Source organism: Pezoporus wallicus, unplaced genomic scaffold (genome assembly GCF_028554395.1).
Source record: "Pezoporus wallicus isolate ANWC-B61680 ecotype Strahan unplaced genomic scaffold, APGP_CSIRO_Pwel_v1 scaffold_7392, whole genome shotgun sequence".
NCBI lineage: Eukaryota > Metazoa > Chordata > Aves > Psittaciformes > Psittacidae > Pezoporus > Pezoporus wallicus.
This window is the reverse complement of record NW_026639923.1, coordinates 4,449,946-4,456,641: the sequence shown is the minus strand read 5'-3', so window position 1 is coordinate 4,456,641 and position 6,696 is coordinate 4,449,946.

The window sequence follows — 6,696 nt, the reverse complement described above, 5'->3', positions numbered from 1 at the left end:
TCCCACCCGCGGCAACCACTGTGCGGGGACAGCCTCAGCGCCGCCCCGCCCCGCCTCGGTGCCCTCAACCCCTCCCCAGGTGTCGCTTTCCGGGCTCGCAGCTCCAGGACCGTCCGGAAGCAGGAGCGCAGCAGCGGGCGGCCTGGGGCGACTCTGTGCTCATGGCAACTAACGGACGGGACGTGAGGACGGCGAGAATCCAAGCGTTCGATTCCCCGCGGGAGGCCGCAGGCCCCGCGAGGAGCCGCCGCCTCCTCGCCAAGCAAGGAACAACGCCGCTCGTGCCGCGGGAGCTGGGGTTTTACCGCGATGCTTTTCTACTCCCAGTGCACGTGCTGTTCTTAAGGGAAAGCCCCTAGTTCCATGCTGGACGCACAGGGTGGCTTTTTTGGACTGCTTCCGGTAGCAGGCAGTTTTTCACAGACTTGTTGAACCTGAGCCGTGCCTGCTGTGCCAGTGACCGCTTTGGGGACCCACTGCTTTATCAAAGCAATTTTGCTTGGTGGAGTTGCAGAGCAGCTCGGCATACAGCACAGGGAAACGTGCCGTCCTGGCAAAGCCACAGACTTACCAAGGCGATGTGTTTGAAATCCCCTTTTGACTGTCAAGGCGAGGCTGTTGGTTGTTCCAGTCTTGCTGATGTGCCCTGTTTTGCATGGGGTGTCATCCTGCCAGCGTTCTGCTTTATTGCATGTTTGCCATAAAGGCTGAGAGGAAAAGAACAAAGTAAACGTTTCTACACCTCAGATTTTCCCCAGAGCGTGTGGAATTGTGGTCTGCTTGGATGCCTGTTCAGATACAAGTACTTTCAAGGGAGTGAAACTCAACCAGCGGAGGTACAATCCTTGAACAAGTGTCGGCGTGGAGATACCTTTGCTTAATGGAACACATTTAAACTCTTTCTAGAAATGATTTGGAGTCGTATGTCCTGCGTTTGCAAAGCAGCGTGATCTCAGAGCTGCTCACTTCACCTGTTTCGAGTCTTCTGTTCCGCAACTTCAGGTTTTGTATTTGAGCAATGCGTACATCAGTTTGAGCTCTGTACAAGTAGAGCTGTAATGCAAATAAGCCAGAATCAGTGGTACCAAGAAGTGCAAGGGTGTGAAAAGCAGCCAATAAAGTATTTCTGGAGAAATGTGAGGTTACAAAAGCATTCATAAGCCATGAAGCACTTTTGTATCAGTTCTTCCCTTCTGAAAATCTGTTTATTTAACCGGGTGAGGATGCCTGCCCAGAAGCATGAAGGAAATGCCTTGGGAGTTAATTTGCTGTATTTAGATGAAGTTCTTCTATCCGGCAGGAATAACTATTGAGAGTAACGTATAACTAAGGCTATTGTAGCAGGAAATATAGTATTTCTCAGCATTAAAAAAATGCGACATCTTAATCAGCTATTTGTGGTGCTCAGTCAATCTCTTTTAATTTACCAAAGCTAACAGAATAATGTTCTTGTGTGCGATGATATTTCATTCCAAATGTGCTTTGTAAGAGGAATAAGAGGGAGTGAAACTGGCCCAAACTTTCCACTGTCCACAAGGCCAGTAAAACAAAGTGGCTTGTGAAAATATCAGGCAAGTAGGTAAACTCGGAGTTATTCCAGTTAAGGAAGATCTTAACTGGAATCCAGTTCGGTACATGAAGTAGAGAGGGACTGTTCAGCTACCTGAGGAGGTAGCTATTATGTATTGTCGAGGGCATCAACAAGGTGAAGTTTGTCCGATTCTGAAGCCAAATGAGAAATTGAACAATCTAAACTCATTCCCTTAATCCCTGACGGCAAACTAACAATTGAGAAATCTAAACCTAGATATTCAAAGGAGGACAGAAAATCGGAGATCCTAAAGGAGAGGAAAACAAAGAAGATTGGGTTCAGATACCTGATGGGTGAACTGTAATCCCCTATAAGCAACTCTGGAAGCTAGTTCAGGAGAAAGATAACAATTCATTGGGGTAGCAACTCTTTGTATAAATACTTAGATGACCAAATTGCAGGAAGGAATCTATATAACACAGTTCAATTAGTGACAATGTCAGCTCTGTCTCAAGAATAATCCTAAAATTGAAAATAGAAATCAAATTGGTACAACTCGGGAGGAATTTATCTGGGACAACACTGGCAAATAAATTTTTCTGAATTACCGAGACCAATATTTGTTGGTGTTAATGAATACTTTTTCAGGGTGGCCAGAAGCATTCCCTTGTAGAATAAATAATGCAAGACAAGTAATTGGAACATTGTTAAACACTATAATACCTTGTTTCGGAGTACCAGAGGCAATTTCTTCCGACCGAGGCTCACCCTTTAGTGCAAAAGAGTTACAAGAAATTAGCAAAAATCAGGCAACTACATGTTCCTTACAGGCCTCAGGCCAGTGGGCAAGTAGAAAAGATGATCAAACAACAGATTAGTAAAATATTAATACCAAGCCTTACCACTGGCTCTATTAAGAATTTGAACTAAACCTCGGTCGAAAGAAGAGGCTATCCCATGTAAAATTTTATATGGAAGACCGTATCAGTCCCAGTTTAAAGGAGAAAACCTTCTCCGACTTCCAGAAGACTTTCTCCTAAAATTTCTGGTCAATCTGGGAAAGCAATTAGAAGAAGAGAAAGGACAAGAGTGAGAGGCATGGATTATTCGACTCACCCTTTTAGATCCAGAGACTGGGTTTATGTTAAGAATTTTTCAGGAGATCCTCTACAGGAGAAGTGGAGCGGACCGTACCAGATAATATTGACCACCTTTACAGCAGGGAAGATAAAGAAACAACCTGCTTGCAAGAATATAGAACCATAGAAGACGTGGCGGATCAAACCTTCAGGACCCTCGCATATGAAATTATATCAGTCGTGATTTGGATTTATGTGATAACTGACATACCAGCTTGGGACTAATACTTATACCTGAAATTAATGCAGAATGCTACTAAAGTTGTTAATTGTAGTGACTGTTTGGTGTGTGCACAGTTGCCTGAATCGGGAGAAGACCAGGGCCTTCCATTAATTGGCATTCCAATTTCCAACACTGCAATTTTAAGATTTGGAATAGTTAACCAGAATAGGAGACTATGTTTGTTTAAATGCCACAGGTGTAGGTCACTCTTCAAATTGTATAGATGGTATCGTGGTTCAGTGGTAGCTTGGTTCCTGAAGGGAAAGGATGGTATTGGTTAAGAGAGGGTTTAACCCTATTGCTGAACAGAATACTGCATTTTGTGAGATGTTTTGTGAGGCAATCATAAATATCTCAGCAACCGTAGAGGAAATATGGAAAAAGTTAACTTCATGGTTACCTGATCTCTTCTGGTTAAGGCAACTGGTTGCAGGAATATTACTATTAATTGTTTTAATATTGATTACTTGTGGTATAACAAAATGTTCTTCCTGAAATTGTAAACGATCTATGATAAATGATGAAGATTGAAAAAAGAAATGAAATTTAAGTATCAAGTAGAAACGGGAAACTATTTCAAAAACACTATGGATGGTAATGGCACTACATAAAATGTTGCAAGAGAATTTGCAAAAGGACAGAAAAAGGGGGTATAGACATCTGTTGGTGCTATCAGACACCTTTTCAGGTTGGCCGGAAACCTTTCCAACTAGAAACGCACAAGCCTGGGAGGTAACAAAGATGTTGTTACAGGATGGTTGTGGGGATTTCGAAAGTATGTGCTGCATGAACTTATCTAACCATTCTGAATCAATTCATGCTAAGCTGCGAAAATTGCAGGAAAATGTGCAAGAGCTTAGAATTGTTGGAGGTAGAATGGATGAATGGCTAAATAACCTAGGAGTTACTGGATGGTTCAGGGAAATACTTAAACAAGGCCTTCTAATCTTAACTATAGGACTACTCATTTTAATGACTGAACCTTGCATAATACAAAGTATATCAAAATCATTTTATAAATCGATAGAAGAAACATGGATAGCTCTGTTATAAATAATATAGTAAAAGAATTTACTCATTTTATAGAAAAAGGGGGGATTGATACAGGGGTAACCAATGTACAGGGGGGTTGTACGGGGGGGTGTAGAGGGGGGTTAGAGAAATTTGCTTGCTTAAACAAAAGTATTGTCTGCAGCTATCATGCCTACTAAGCAGAACAAAGGCACTAACCATTGATAAGGAAAAGCAGACACCTGGTTCTTTTGACAAGGAAAAGCAGACTGATTCCGCGAGTAGCACGGAGCAGCGAGAGCGGCGCCGGGGTCTGTGTCCCTCCGAACTGGGGTCGGAGTTTGTCAGCTGCGGGGTCTGCTGCTCTGTCCGCCCCGGGGTCGGGGTCTGTGTCAGTGACTTCTTGTGTTCCAGTGAAAGCACGTAATTGGCCAGAGGAGGCGCGGAAGTTACACACTGCAGAGTAGCATTAAGGTAACACGTATTGCCCAGGTTCTGCAGTCCAGCTCCAACGTTCAGTGGCTGTTGGCAATGCATGCAGGTTTTCTCAGGTGGAAAAAGAATTTTACGTGGCGGGGCAATTCCGTCGTTAACAACTGCAAGAAAATCAGATTTCAAAAAATATTTACTGTTTCTGCAACTCGTTTACTGTCATAAAAAAGAATCCAGCTGCCAAGCTGGGAAACTCGGAGTTACTCCAGTTAAGGAAGATCTTAACTGGAAGCCAGTTCGGTACACGAAGTAGAGAGGCACTCGAAGCTCTCATTCCCCGCTGTCGGCGCCCAGCAACGCTTCCTGCCACTACTGGCGACCCCGAGATCGGGGACCGCGAGTTGTACGGAGCGGCGAGAGCGGCCCCGGGGTCTGCGTCTCTCCGCCCAGGGGCCGGAGTTTGTGACCCCCCAGGGGTCTCGCTTTCCTCCCCAGGGGCGTGTGCCCGGTGTTTCACCGCGGTCCGAGGGTCTGCTTCTGTGGGGTCGCGAGATAAGCTCATGCCTTCCATGAGCTTCAGTCAAATATAAGGCAAGTGGGGGAACAACTCAGATCTCTTCTCCTCAAGTCGATTCATTAGACCAGACAGATTAGTCAGATGAACTGTATTTCACAGAGGTTCCCACTCACTGGTCTCCTGATGCAGGACCAGTGACTATGAAGTGCATCACAGTTTGACAGCATTTAATAATCAAAATTAAAATCGCAGTATGAATTTGTCTTTAGCTAGCCACTTTAGGGAGACAAAACCAGACAACTGAGACTTCAGACAAGTGACGGTATATTAAGAAAATGGAATTAAAACAGATGGATTTTGCCTTGACGGTAAATGTTTCAATAATAAATTCTAAGTTTCGATAGTATCGATAAAGTCCAGTTTGAAGATAAAGAGTCATAGTTTTTTTCGGCAAAGAGTCGTCGGTTTTGATGGTAAAGCCAGGTTTGATGGTAAACAGGTTTGATGGTAAAGAGTCAGTTTTGATGGTAAAGCCAGATTCGATCGTAAGCAGGTTTGGTGGTAAAGCCACCTTCCATGGTAAACAGTCACGTTTGATGGTAAACTATCAGGTTTGGTGGTAAAGAGTCAGTTTTGATGGCAAAGCAACATTCAATGGTAGACAGGTTTGATGGTAAAGAGTCATTCTTGATGGTAAACAGCCAGGTTCGATGGTAAACCATCAGGATTGATGGTAAAGACTCAGTTTTGATGGTAAGAAGTAGTTGGTTTTGTTGGTGCTCTGTGACTACAGGATCCGACAGACTCGAGAAGGTGGCTAATCTAAGGTAACCTAATTAAGAACATTGCGCAGATGTGGTTCTGTCCTTGGTTCAGCAGGCTGGGCTTAAACCACGACAGGTTCTTCGCTTTGTGCTCCAGATCTAGCATTCTAATGCTATTCAGCAACATGCCTCCTATGTTTGCTTGACCAACCTAATGACCAGCGTAATGACCAACACGTAGTCAGATTATCCTATATAAATCACTTAGAAATGGGAAAAAGGCAGGCATGAGAAACATTCAGAAAAGTGTTAGGAAAAGAATGGCGGATTATGCTGGAATCCCTGCTTGCTTGTAATCCTTCACTTGGTATTTATCATCTATCTTGCGGCATTTCTTTTCCACTTCACCTTCTCTTCCTTCTGCATTGCCATATTTCCTCTTGCCAAGCCTCAGTTTCTCATTTTCCCAGAAAGAGTTGTCAAATTGTGCATGAGCTGAGGCAGGTGGAGGTGCGTGCCCTTCCCGAGAGTGTTTTTCAGACTGCTGCAGAGGTAGTGAACAATGACGGAAGTTTCCGCTGTGGCTGCTCAAGTGATGCCATCCTTCCTCTCTGCAGTGAGTGTTGTGAGCCCATCTGCTCTTGCAGTGATAATGCCTATGTGATTTGTAGAATTGACTCAATTTGTCAAAGGCTTTATCAAAATGAGAGGACTTCCTCTCTCTACCATCTCCTTTTCTATGGACAGAGTCATAAGGCTTGTAATATCTGCATTTTTCCCATCTCCATGCTCCAGGTTCTCTCTCCTTTGGAATGATAATACTGATTCCTGTCTTGTTCCGTTCTTTCTCTGCTTCAGGATCTGTAACGAGAGTATTTTCCTCAGCTTTTGCCATTATTTGGACTGTTTCTTTCATTATGGGAAGGTCTGTACTTGCCTTCATTGCAGTAGTCCTGCTTAGGATGATATTGCTTATTTGTTTCCATTCTGTGAGAGCACCTCCTTTTGCAGGAACAATCATCCACTTTGCTCCTGCTTTGCTTCTCCTCGTCAATGTCAGAGTATTGTCTCTTCTTTCG